General features: G+C 40.9%; 1 protein-coding gene and 1 long non-coding RNA gene across 2 annotated transcripts in view; one reads left to right on the top strand and one right to left on the bottom strand.

Annotated features, from left to right (window-relative positions):
* The window catches only part of BARD1 (BRCA1 associated RING domain 1), a 169,770-nt gene that overhangs the window by 88,284 nt on the left and 67,106 nt on the right, over nt 1-14,380 (bottom strand). The window lies entirely within an intron of this gene.
* LOC115474805 lies at nt 2,379-13,321 on the top strand. The gene is made up of 3 exons (XR_003942910.1): nt 2,379-2,461; nt 4,974-4,978; nt 13,311-13,321. It is a non-coding gene; the product is annotated as an uncharacterized LOC115474805 (long non-coding RNA).

Genomic DNA, 14,380 nt, shown 5'->3' with positions numbered 1-14,380 from the left:
GTCTGCCCAGCACTAGCCCAGCCTCATTAGAAAACATTCTCACCCACTCCTTCCAAAAGTGGTAAACAAAAGCATATTCCCACCACATATGCACGTAGGTGTCCTTCTGCCCACAATCTCTCCATCACTGACTTCTCCGAGATGGGAAAATTCGAGCCAATCGTGATGGGGACATATATCACCCATAAAGAGATTTTATCCCATTCTCCACCAAGCTCACAGAGATGAAGAGTCGAAAAGTATTCTGGGAGATATGTGACCAGTCCTGATTAGAAAGTGAAAGGCCCAAATCTCTACCCCATATCTCTACAAATTTGGGTATACAAGGCCCCGAGTTCTTCATTAAAGTATACAGATACGATATTATTTTACCATGTCTTAGGTCAGTACTAAACAATTCATCAAAGGGAGTTAGGGCCCCCTCTAGCCAGGATTTAAAAGTTTCCCTTGAAGCAAATGTCACAACTGTAGATTAAAAAAAAAACAACTCAGTATTAGGGATATGATAGGCACCTGCAGATCCTGAAATGAGCAAACTGTATTACTCACATAGAAAGTAAGCTTTCACAAAGAGTGCTAGTGCAGAATGTTTTTTTTTCTAAAATGCCAAGAAGGTAAATCTTATCCCAGTTGTACATGCAATGATAACATCAAGACTGGATTACTGCAATGCGCTATACAATGGTCTGACTACAAAGGGCCTGCACCAGCTTCAGTTGATTCAGAATGCAGCAGCAAGACTCATAGAAGGTTGCAAGCGACATGACCATATCACACCATTTTTGCAAAAGCTTCATTGGCTACCAGTACAATACAGGGCTATATTTAAAACTCTTATGTCTGATCTTCAAGGCCCTGAAAGGAAATGGCCCTGAGTACCTGAAAAATAGGATGATACTCCACACACTGCCAAGGACACTTAGGTCCTCCCAAGGACTTTCACTAACCATACCCTCGCCAAAAGACATTACACGATGTGATACCCGCAAGTGAGCCTTCTCCGGAGTAGCCCCCACATTCTGGAATGCACTGCCTGAAAGGCTGCACTTAACACAAGACTATCTCTACTTCAGAAAGCAGGTGAAAGCTTGGCTCTTCAACCAGGCCTTTACTGGAAGAAATAACTAACTCGTTAGTCTCACCTCACACACACAAGGAGTACTCAGGATGCATATACTGCAGCAGGACATGTTTATCCACTCCTACTTTAGCTAAGATAACATTTAACCATTTCTCTGACCTCATGTGCAACTCTTCCTACTTTCTTACCCTTCTATAAGTTACATCTTTGCTTTACCCTTCGTTACCACCTATAATGTTCTATTACGTATTGTGTTGACATTGTAAATAGTATATACCATGCCATACTTTGTATTGTTTCTGAATATTTTTACTGCTGTAATTGTCTATTGCTCATGTTTGATCTATTCTTACTGTACACCGCCTTGAGTGAATTCCTTCAAAAAGGCGGTAAATAAATCCTAATAAATAAATAAAGCGGCTGTAAGCTGTCAAAAAGTGATGGCAAAGAGGAACAGAATCTTCCAGGGGAGGTGCCACAGAGAAACTTACCCTAAGGGGCATGGGTGATCCATGCAAGGATACTGTTGAGGCCCCAAGAGGGGGGAGGGATTCTGACAAGAGGCTCAGTATAAATCAATCCTCACATAAATCTGGAAACTAGTGGATGGATAGACAAGGGCAGATATATGGAGTTTGTTTTCAAACTTGAGCTCACAAGGCGAAAGAGGAGGAATAGCAGAGAAATGGAACAGGAAAACTTTGGGAGCATTAAGCACACCTCATGGCAAGGCTTTGCCACTTGGAATAGTGGGATTTTCTCAAGGCCTAATTGTGATAATAGCATGTTTGAATAAGTGAATGGAAGGTATTAATTGCAAAGAACAGGCTTAGGGCCCTGTTTACTGCGCAACATTATAGGTGCGTTCACGTTTTTAACGTGCGTTAAACATGTACGTGCCTACAATATCCCTATTGGCGCCTACATGGTTAGCATGTGCGCTAAGTGTAGGCGCACTAAAAACACCTTAAGCAAACAGGGTCCTTAGTCTTTTCAGTCTCCAGAGTATTAAATGCCTTAATGACCACAGAATTAACCTGGTCAGCACAATTCAGGTGTTGGTCAACGATGACTCCTAATATTTTAAATTTAGTTTCTAGGTGATAAGTTCTCTGGTCAATGGTGAAACTGTTTTGCTAGAGGATATTATGATGGTTGGAGATGACTAGGAATTTTGTTTTTTCTCTGTTCAGTTTGCAGTGAATAATAGTAGCCCAAATTTCCATCAGGTCTAGATTTTACGGATTATGTCTAGGATGCTTTGGATTTGGTTCTCAAATGGTAAATAGATAGTGATGTTGTCTGTGTATATAAAGGATTTAAAGCCTTTGGCTTCAAAGACTTGACCTAATGGTGCCATCATAGTATTAAAGAGGATAGGTGAAACTGGAGAGCCTTAAGAGCACACCACCATCTTGGAACCATGATGAGGAAGTAGTTCCAGTCATTTTTACTTGGTAAGATCTAGACTTGAGAAAGCCCATAAACCTGATAATGATGTCCTACCTGATCATTTTCTTTCCACTAAACCCAACAGATCAGTCCAGATTAGAACTTGTGGGTTATTCCCATCTATCAGCAGAGATAGAAAGAATTAATTTGAGCTCAGTCATATAGAACGGTGTGCAGTTGTATCTTGATAGCAAAACAGTGAACACATAGAACAGAATAACTTCTCTTTCTTCTATGAAAACGTCTTGAGCAATAACAGAGAAACAAATTTTGTATTAACTAGAAACAATGGGAAAACCGGAAGTACAACCCTAAACAGAGGAGTCTCAAAGATGAACAGAACAATAACAATTCTGTTTGAACAGAGAGAGTGAATGAGTTTCTGGAATGATCTGTTGGGACTAAAGGAAAGGAAATGATCAGATAAGAATATTTTTTCCTTCCTTAGCATCCAAAAGATCAGTTCAGAACTTTTGAGATGTGACAAAGAGATATCCAAATGTTTCTGGAACCAGTAGGGAACTCCAGCAAAAGATGCAGTGGGGCACATAAAACCAAGCTCTGCAAAGTTAAGACCAACTGCACTTTCTCTCAAAGTGAAAAACCAATCTGGAAATGCATCACAAAAATCTCAAAGTTGCTGAACCAATTAGGAAGCGAAAGGTTGTGGTAGTTTCATTCCCTTCTGAGAGGTACAGAGGCACCCATCTATCAACCAAACATGATTTCAGGGAGGTGTGCTGTTTGCCTGGTGCCAATATTTGAGACAATACAGAAAGTTTGTCAAGGCACCTCAAGCCTACTGACAATTCTGCCATGCTGCTAATCTATGATGGAACACGTGATACTGCTAAATATCTCACCAAATATATCAAAAGTGACTTCATGGCTCTGGGAGAGAGACTGAAGCAAAGAGGTGCACAGATGGTGTTCTTGTTAATCCTCCTTGTCGAGGGTAAAAGTCAAATTAGAGACGCTCCATCCTGAAGATAAATGCACGGCTGCATCAATGGTCTCATCAAAAGAATGTTGACTTCCTAGACCACAGGATGATTTTTTTCTATTGAACAGAGATGATGCTTATCTATCAAAGAAGCGACAAAGTGTCTTCCTTTGTAGAATGGAGGGGGCTTTAAACTACTGAAGAGGACTTTAAACTAAATTCATTGAGGGAGGGTGAACAAAGCCCCAAGGTACCTAAAATCCTTCAGGCAAATAAAACACTAAATAACTCTACAGAAATGAAAAAAAAAAAGGCCAATATCTGGACAGCTTTGTATTTATTTAATTAGAAAACACTTACTATACCACTTTTAACTGTCACACAAGCAGTTTACAGACTAAAATATATAAAGTGAAAGGAACTACAGTATTTTGATAAGAAAGGCATCCAGACATACCAAGACACATCACAGGTAATTACAACAAAACGTATTCACAGGATTCACTTTTCCTTTTGGCGTAGTGAGTAGAGTTCAACCAAATACCATAGGCATGCAGAAAAGGCCAAATTATTAATGTGGATTTAAAACCTTATTTGACATCTAATGATCACCAGACAGTATGATTCAAAACTAAGACATATACTGAAGGAAGTTTTTTTTCCAAAGTTGAAGTTTTTAGACTTTAAAAGAACTAATTTTATCAAGATGGGGGAATACCTGAAAGGAGTTGTTAGCTGGATGGGAACAGCTGGGGGATCTAGAAAAGCAGCTGGGGAAACGGAAAGGAATTAATTTAAAGGGTAACAACTTTTTTGTTAGAAAGGAAAACAAAAGTATGAGGAAGAGGAGACTGCTTTGGTTCTCAAAAGTAGCTGAAAAGTAAGAGAAGAGAGCTTAGCCTTCATAAATTACAAGGCATCACAGAAAGATGATGACTGGCTACAATAACTGGAAAATCTAAGAGCAGCTGGTAAAGTAGACAGGTAAGCAATGATGCAAATGGAAGAAGAAATAGCCAATAAGGTAAAATTTGGGGACAAGACATTCTGCCCAATGTCCCTTTACCTCAGTGTCTTCTTCTAGTATTTTGGAGTCAGATAAGGAGACTCCAAAGGAAATTAATTTGAAGGACATATAGACAGTGGTTAAAGGGATTGAGAGTTGACTTAAGTCAACGGTTCCATTACTTTGTCAATTTACGCAGCAGACGACTGATAACATTGTTGAACAAGAAGCTAAGGGCCCTGTTTACTAAGGCGTGCTAGCATTTTTAGGGTGCGTTAAAAATTAGCACGCGCTAATGCTAGAGACAGCACATCTTAGTAAACAGGGCCCTTAGTTAGATATTATGGATGATAAGACTGCAGATTCCCCCCTGATGTCACCTGAACAATCTTCTTCACTGTCTTTTATTAAAGACTAGTAAAAAAAGGCCCGTTTCTGTTTTAAAGGAAACGGGCACTAGCAAGGTTTTCCTCGGAGTGCGTATGTTTGAGAGAGTGTGTGTGAGTGACTGTGTGAGAGAGAGTGAATGTGCGAGTGTGTGTGTGACAGAGAGAGAGAGAGTGAGACCGTGTGCGAGTGTGTGTGTGAAAATGAGAGTATGTGCCAGGGTCCCCCCTCTCTCCAAGTTCCAGGGTCGTCCCCCCCCCCCGGTCTGTCTCCCATTTGCAGGGGTGTCCCTCCCCCCTCCGTTCCTTCCTCCCAGTTGCAGGGTCCCCCCCTCCCTCCCTTTTTCCCAGTTGCAGGGTCCCCCTCCCCCATCCAGTGGAAACAGCTTTAAAAACGACAATGAGAAGCAGCTGCTCCTAGTTTTCCTTTTTTTGAGTGTATACGAATGACGGCTGCGTAGGGGAGTGGAATCAGATATTAACCAATGGGCTTCCTTACTTACCATAGACTTGCTGTGTTCACTTCCGCTCCTGTCTATTGAACGTCCTGCAGCATGTCATAGGTTTGCTTGCTTAGTTTTGAGTGAACGGGGATGACGGCCACGCTGGACTCAGACCCGCTGCTCTTTCCCTCCCCCCTCCCCCGACTCGCCTCTACTGGACCCCGACCCCCGCCCTGAGCCCTCACCCGCCTCCTCCACATTGGACAGTCGCCGGATGCGCTCGCTCACCGTCTCGCCGCCCTCCCCGACAGTCCGAATCCGGACTTTGAGAGGAGAGGGAGGGCAGCAGTCTTCTCATTTTTTTTTTCTTTGGACTCCGGTACTTTTGACAGGCGGTTTGTGTTCTTGCTGTCGGGATTAGATCAGCTGGTTGTTAGGTTCAGGAGGGCGACTCGTAAGTGTGGTGAGCAAGTTTTTTTTTTTTTTAAAGGATTACGGCAGCTTCGTTCGCTTCGTGCTGGCGGGAGTACGTCAGCTGTTTGTTTTTTTGAAGAGCGCGGCAGGTTCGGGGGGAGGAGTAGGGAAACCTCCCATTGGACACTGGCCGCAGCCGATTCGCTGCTCCCTGCATCGCGGCTCCTCCCATCTCCCTGACGTCACTATTACCTACTCCATCTAGCAGACCACCTCGAGTGACCCACGGTTCCAGGCAGCCTCAGAACGTTGGAGGTGAGAATTATTATATAGGATAGTTTAATGATCCATAGACAATTGGAATACTTGGAAAATAAATCTTGTGCTACTACTTTATGATTTTTGAATTTCCCTAAATGCCGTCTTCTGTCGTCCAACATATTATTATGAAAATAACTGAAGGAAATATTACTTTTGGATAGTGTAAAACATATGAATATTTTTAATTGTTATTACTTACAACAGGCTAGGTCAGTAGAAATTTCCAGAGGAAAGCCTAATGAGTGATTCTCTAGATTTGACTAATTTCTTGGAAAAATTCTCAGGATTTAATAGAAAATAGGGCCACTCTCTTAGCTACTTTCTCTTTAGAACAAGAAAAGATTAGACCAGTGGTTCCAAAACCTGGTCCTGGAGGCACCTCAGCCAGTCAGGTTTTCATGATATCCACAATGAATATTTATGAGAGAGACCAGCATGCACTGCCTCCAGTGCATGCAAATTATCTCCTGAATATTCATTGTGGATATCCTAAAAACCTGACTGGCTGAGGTGCCTCCAGGATCAAGTTTGGGAACCACTGGATTAAAAACTGTTAAAACTATTTCCGAAGAAGGCACAGTTTTGTGATCAGCCAATCCGGACTGCTCCAGATATGGCTAGAGCCAAACAATTACGGCGTAAAGATTTCATGAAATTAAAAGGGTTAGAAATATGGATGCCTCCTTCTTCCTTGAGGTCCTTTTACTAAGCTGCGAGAAAAAGGGCCCTGCGGTAGGAGCGGTGGCATTCTTCCCGCATGCCAGGGTTTTTTTTTTTTTTTTACCACAGTAGATAAAAAGCCCCCCCCCCCCCACCAAACAAAAATGGCCACGCGGTAAAATAACCCTTATCGCAGGGAGCACGTATTGCCACCCATTGAGATGGAGGTAAGGGCTCCTGCAGTTAACTGGGTAGAGCACGGCGATGCCCGATTACCATCTGCTTAGCGCAACACTAGGGAAAAAATTTTTCAGGAGAACGAGGAACTATCGCTGGGCTGACAGTAGTTCCAGATTAGCGAGTGGTAAGCCTGCACTGGGCTTATAGCTGCTTAGTAAAAGACACCCCTCAATTTCCATCTAAGTGTTTAGTCAAACGTGAAGGATGTGTATTTTGACTCAAGTGTGAGAGATTTCTCCTCGATAAAGAAGTAATTTTTAGGTAACCAAAAATTTGTTTTCCTAGTTCTTTTGTCTTTAGTAATAATTATTGTTCCCGATGTCGACTTCTTTATTTCTTATTTCTGTTTGCAGAAATATATAAATAAAAAATTGAAAAAAAAACTTGATCTCTGCTTGTATGTTATTGTTACAAATTTGTTTTAAAAATGTTTTTAGTTATTTGTTGTATTTGTATTATCATTTATTATGGATGAACTTTGTTCACAGCTTAGACTTAAGATATGGTGGTATATAAATTTTGTAAATAAACATTCATAATCTGCTATAACCAAGCTAACAGCTAAAGGTATTAATCATCATTGGTGATAATAAAATTGTTATAGTCTCAAAATTTAACTAACAACCATGCTCAAAAATAAATGTGCTTAAGTCAAAACTTACCTTAAATAAGACACCTGACAGCTTCATCAGGGGTTATCATAAGATTTTTCTACAGTGCTTAGTACTTTTACATTCACTTGAAAAAGGAAGTAAACTATTTAAAATCTAAATTAACTTCTGACAGTATGGACTAGATTCTGTAAATGGCTCCCAAATTTGGTTGCTGAAAAAAAATGAGCACTAAAAGCTATTAACAGCGCCCACATTTGGACACTGTTTTTAGAATAGTGCTTAGCACAAGGATCCACATCCAATTTTGGGCACAAGAATTTACATCAATTGAAACCTGGTGCAAATCATTGCACCTAAAGCACAAATCTGCCATATTCTATAACACTGTGCACGAATTCTAGGAATGCCCTTGATCCACCTATACCCCTCTCCCATAGCCATGCAATCTTTTCTGATAAACGCAGAATATTTACTCGCGTCTTTATAGAATTCTGACTAGAGAGATGCATGTGTAAATTTTAATTGTTGCCAATTAGCACCAATAATTGATTGTTAGCACCCAGTTATTTCCAATTAACTAGTCATTTGTCAACTAAGTTGTACATTTGATTGTTTTGCATCTCATTCCTGTGCAAATACCCTAGAGTGGCTTATGGTGATATACTGCAAGTCACGTTAGGGCTCAAAAAGCATAACAAAATAACCTAATGTTCCCAGGCTTGCAGAGCAGGGTCCACCCCTCCAAAAAAGCCTCAACCCCACCCTCTTCAGCAGCAAGGGTCCTGACCTGGAAAGGAGAGGCCTCTCCCAGAGGTGGTAGTCCCTGCCAAGAAGGGCTCACTTCAAATACTGTACATGGGCTAAATCCATTCAGCTCCCAGAAGCCCCACATAATGCCCCCTGACCCCAAAAGGCTCTCCCTCAACCCCCAGCAATTTGTGCTCCTCGTACTACTTTGCATGCTGAGAGGAAGATGCCAAGACGGCCAGTGCTCTTGTCAAGACCACATGGTCTGCATGGGAGAGAGATCAGGCACAAGCAATCCATCTCCGGAGTCCTCCCTGAGGACATCATAGCCAGAGACTGGGGTAACTACAAAGAAGTAATGGTCAACCATCGACTCTCATATTTCAAGCAGTACCAGTCAACAGGCACCCACATCTTCACAGTCTATCCAAACCTCACACTTCATGGTGCTCAAAGCCACCCTCTTGGAAGCCCTTGGGCTTATTTGCCTCTCTGGCAGGATCAATCTGCTCTCGGTGTGTGGATCTTTGATTTTTTTTTTTTAATTTAACTTTATTTCTCTGACAATGACATGGGAATAAAGATTAACCAGTGCAGGTAATTGTTCATTTCAGTTTGTGCTCCAGGGGAGCCTTGAGAGGGGATGGGGAACCACACACCACCTCCCCCTCCCCCCAGCTGACACAGGCCCTGCAGGAACTACTGCCAGATGCCACACCAGGCTGTAGAAGGAAAATATCCTCCAAGCTCAAATTCTATACTAATCAATATGAACCAGTATCAATTTCATAATTGAGAAAAATATGCTTAATTTATGTTACAATCCTTGCACAGCACGCTTAATTCTGCAAGATTCATCTGTACACAAAAACACACTTTAAAAGTATCCTAAGTGGCAATTCAATTAAGCTTCCTTCAGAGAAAATTGCAGGGGGAATGAGATCCAAAGCAACAAAATTGCTTTCACAAACGCAACAGTATTTACAATGCAATTTAAAGGAAATCAAAAGAATTGGGTTTATAATAAGTGGTTTAAAAAGTATCTGTATACTGTTAAAAAGTTGCTTTGGGAAAACAAAATGCTTAGGTTTTCTATGTGTATACATCTATAACTTCAGGATCTTATATGCTTAATTTTGTATTTCTAGGCTGAACTCTGCCAGCAGGTATGTCTCGTTCTCCGACACAACCACAGAGCACAGTTCCTTTTATTGACCGGTTTTGGCACTGCCAAATGACCTCAGCAGGGCCACAATGATATGCAGGCACAGTTCTCTTAGACAAAACCTGACCTCTGCCACCAGGTGCTTCTCCTCGGGCTTTTGCTATACCTGCATAACATCGTGACCCTGCATAAGTCACCTAATAAAGCCAGAACCAATAAAAAGGAACTACACTCTACAGTGTGTGACTGTAGGAGCATGGCCACAGGGCATGGCCCAAGGGGCATGCCCCTTTGGAGCCCTTTCAGAGTTCAAAGAAGTGCAAAGGATGCAACGTTTTGTATAAGATATTATATTATTCACTGGGTACTTCTGTTATTCTTGTTGTGGATGGAGAAACAAAAAATTAAATATAAACATCTGACCTCCTCTCCTCACACTATAATTGGTCCAATGGACAAAACATGTTGTATTTACCCCAAGACTTAGAGCAGGACTTTCAGCCGATTTAGGGGCATCTACTACCTCCTCCGACAGAGACTATCCTCTTGCACCTATAGCTTCTCCTAGTAGTCCAAGAATTGTCTGGAGATCTAATTGCTCTCAAGATGAGCACCATTGCTGGTAATACTCTTAGCGCTCCTGGTGCTTTTTGAATTTTGATTCCTAAAGCTGCTTCTTTTCCAGATTTACATATTTCCACTGTAGAGGAACATTCCAATATATCTTTGATAGACACCTATAAAATAGTGTCTCATATAGAGATGTTGGTTAAAGAAACAGTTTATCAGTTGTGCATCTCTACCCAAGACTATGTAGTGAAATTTGGTAATTTAGAGAACAGGGCTTCCCAATTTGAGTTATGTAATTGAACTTTACAATTCAAGATACATAAAGAATAATTTATTTCGTAATAAATGTGAAAAGCTGAAGAATATTGCTTGTTCTAGAAATTTACATTCATTAAATTTTCCTGTTCCAAGATTTCTTCAGAGTATATGTTTTACAAGTATTTGAAAGAAATTCTGGCCCTATCGAGTGCAGAAGAGATAGGGATACCTTAATGTTATTATGGTTCAAAAAAGATTCTATTGCTGAAGAAGGGGAGGCTGGCCTTGTTGTCCCCTCGGGGGGGGGGGGGGGGGGTTGTTATAATCACTTTCCTGGAGATATCCTAGGTAGAAATAAATGAGAGAGCTATACTATTAGTATTGTTTCTAAAAGAACATAAGCTCTTGATTCCTAGAACTTTAAGTTTAAAAATTTAATTTTGTGGGCAAAAAAATCCAGATTTTTCCAGATGCTTCTTTTTATTTATATTTCCTATATAAATGTATTATTCACTATCAAGTTAATCAGTTTGTTTCCTAGATCCTGTTCAGCTTCAGAAGTTCTTGCAAGATAAGATATCATGATTCTGTCCTCTCTTTCCTTTTTTGGCAATGGAGATATTTGGAGTTCATTAATGGTTTCAGCCACTTTTATTTATTTGGATTTAGGTCATATGATATCACAAATGCTTAAATTCTGTGAAACCTGGACAGCTTGATGCAGATTACAAAAGCAAAGAGAACTGGGAGTAGCCCAATGAACTTTACATATTGAAAATATTTAAAACCCCAGATGCCAAAGGCTTTTTCAAATATTTTTGAAGCTGCCAAGTTTTCACATGCTTTCTAAAATTCAAATAAACCAGCTGGTATCTGAGTTTCCTTAGGAGCCAACTCCAAAAGGTGGCAGCCAGATATATAAAATATGATTTTAAAATGCTCAGTTAACTAACACCTTTAGCAGAAAGAAAATGCAATTCCAAAGGATCTTGTAATTTTGACATTATTTCTATGGTGGAACAGTTAATAAGAGAACACATATAATACGATGCTAAGCCATGAAGTATCTTAAATAGCAATGTACAGAGCTTGAATATGATCCTGGCATAACTGTAAACTGCTCTGAAGACTAATCAAAGGGCGGTATATCAAGTACTATTAAACATGGAACAGGCAGCCAGTGAGCTTTAATCAAGAGAAGAGTCACATGTTCATACTTTCCCGTGGAATAAACCAGTCTAATGGCAGTTTTCTGCAGTATCAGCAACTTTCTCAGAAAAAAAGAATTCACAACCCACATAAAAAGGACTTACAAGTAATCTAATTGACATATAACTAATACGTGTTAAAAGTCTGAACTGAAATGATTCGAAACAATTACATATCCGACGTAAACAGATTTTTTTCTTTTTTGGGAAGATGGGTAATATGCTTTTTAAAGAGAAAGTACCATCCAATATTATCCTCAGGATCTTCGTTTCTTAAACCAAAGGAAAATCAGTCATGTGATATTCAAATTCAAATCCATGAAGACTGAAATGGAGAAAAGGAAATAAAGAACTTAGGGGTCCTTTTACTAAGGTGCGCCAAAAAATGGCCTGCACTGGTGTAGACGCATGTATTGGATACGCGCAGGTCCATTTTCAGCGCACCTGCAAAAAAGGCCTCTTTTTTGGCCAAAAATGGACGTGCAGCAAAATAAAAATTGACGCGCGTCCATTTTGGGCATGAGACCTTACCACCACCCACTGACCTAGCAGTAAGGTCTCGCGCGGAAATGGTCTATGCGTGTACAATGCCGATTACCACCCGGTTAGCGCCACATGCTGGAAAATTTCCGGCGCACTTAGTGGACATGCGTAAAAAATGAAATTACCACCCAGGCCATGCAGTAGCCGGACGGTAGTTCAAAACTGATGCACGTAGGACACACGTACGCGGCTATGCGGCTTAGTAAAAGGGCCCCTTAGTCTTTTCAACATTTAGGTTTAACCTATGACTAGACACCAATTTTTCTACAATACTGACACAATGTTCTGCCTGTGTTCTAATACTAAACCTGGGATTTGGAATAGGAAGCATAAAAAATCACATCATCAGCATAAATAAAATGCTCTCTCATTCTCTTCTAGTATCCTCCCAAGGAAAAGCGAAGATACTGGCGCAGCAATCCTTCCAGAAGCTCTGGAAGCAGGGCCCTGATGCGCTCGTCGAGAGCCGCCATTGGACAAGGCTGAGGGGTCGGTAAAAGAGCCGGTGGCAGAATCTGTCGAGGCTCGGGAGCAGGTACCAGGCTGCCAGAAGACCGACGCATTGGAACCTCCTGTATAGAGGGGGAGCAATCCTCTATGCGCTGACGCTTCTCGGGTGCCGATTGCTTGGTACCGATGAGGAAGATGTGGAATCCTCACGTCTCCAGGACAAAGACCGGTCCTGGAAGGCCTGCATAACAGGAGGTCTCGAGGCAGGTGGAGACCCACTGGATGCCTCACTGCTGTCAGCAACCAATACCTCCAGTCCAGATGTCGATGCTTCCCTCGATGTCGATGCCACCGACCTCGGTACCGAAGTCTACGTTGAAGGCCCGGACAGAGCCCCAAAAAGCTTCTCTCGTTGGGCTTCTCAAGATGCTTGGGTCTGTTTCTTCATATGAAGACACAGACTACAAGCGGCTGGGCCCAAGACACTGGATACACCAGGCGTGGGTATCGGTACCTGAGATGATCCAGTTGAACCAAGTACAACATTTGAAGCCGCTGGGTGTCTGATAACATGGAAGGAAAAACGGCTTCGGCGAAATTAAAGGATGTGATTGTGCTTGATAAAAGAAAAAAAGGCAGAAAAAGAAGGGAATACCCCGAACGTGCGGCCTAAAAACAGCCGCGTCGAAAAAGAAAGAAAACTTTAAAAAAAGGCTAAACTAAACAGACTACGGGACCCACATGTGAGAACAAGCAGCCTGCTTGTCCTTGGAGAAAGTAACATTACATTCAACAAAATAGGCGATAAGGGAGAACCTTGAAGAACTTCACAACCATTGGACCATGACTCCGAGAGGTCGTTATTCATTTTTACTGTATAACTATGTGGTCAAAAAGCCCTTAAACCAATTCAAAACTGTATTTCCAATACCAAGTTCTTCAAATAGATATAGTAAAACCTGATGGTCCACAACATTGAATACTTCAGCCAAATTGAATTGAATTATTAAGACTTAGCATCCATTACTGAACTACATCTTAGCCATTGATACCGAAGAGCAAAGAACGGTTTCTGTACTTTAGTTACTTCTAAATCCAGATGGGGAAGAATGCAAGACTCTGAGAGAAGAAACAAAAAATCTGGGGGCAACATTTTCTTTAGTATATCCATGTAAATGCCTGATAAAGTTCATAGGGATAAAATATGTTTTTTTTAAACCGGATCAGCTTCAAGTTTTTTTAGATAGTAAAAAGATTCCAGATAATCAAGAGGTTTAGAGAATAAGATTTCTGATTAAGATTAAAAGTATGTGAACTGGCCAAGCCATTTTCCTTAAATTGGTGTTATTATATAAATATCTCCTCATTTGTAAAGCTTCCCCCCCTTTTTTTTCTTCTTTTTGTGGTCTAAGAAAGTGATTGACTGTGGATAAAACACATTCTTGCCTTTATTTCGTTTTATGTATTGTATTAGACTACAGTCATCTCTGTATTACTGTTTGCAAGCGACCCTTGTAAAATGAAAGCTTATAAATAAATTAAAAAATCTTAGATAAGCTCCATGAAGCGATGATGTGTCCACTCAGCACTGCGGAAAAACTAAGATCAAAGTGTTGGCACTCACATGGGTGGGAAGGCACCTGCACATGCATGGTGTGGTGCTGCTAGAAAGTTCTACACATGGCTAGTCAGCATCTATGCCAGGCTCCGTCAGATGGCATCACCCATCTGTGAGAATACAATAGCCTGCTTGTTCTCTGAGAATTATAGATTTTGTCCAATTTTTGACTTGCTGGCATTTTCTTTGGTGAATGAATGAATGACCCTGAAAACATCATTTCTTTCCTAGTTAATTCATTTCTTCATCATATTCCAGTGG

This window comes from Microcaecilia unicolor, chromosome 7 (assembly GCF_901765095.1).
Source record: "Microcaecilia unicolor chromosome 7, aMicUni1.1, whole genome shotgun sequence".
Lineage (NCBI taxonomy): Eukaryota > Metazoa > Chordata > Amphibia > Gymnophiona > Siphonopidae > Microcaecilia > Microcaecilia unicolor.
Note: the sequence above shows the minus strand (reverse complement) of the source record. Positions and strands in the feature narration are given on the sequence as shown.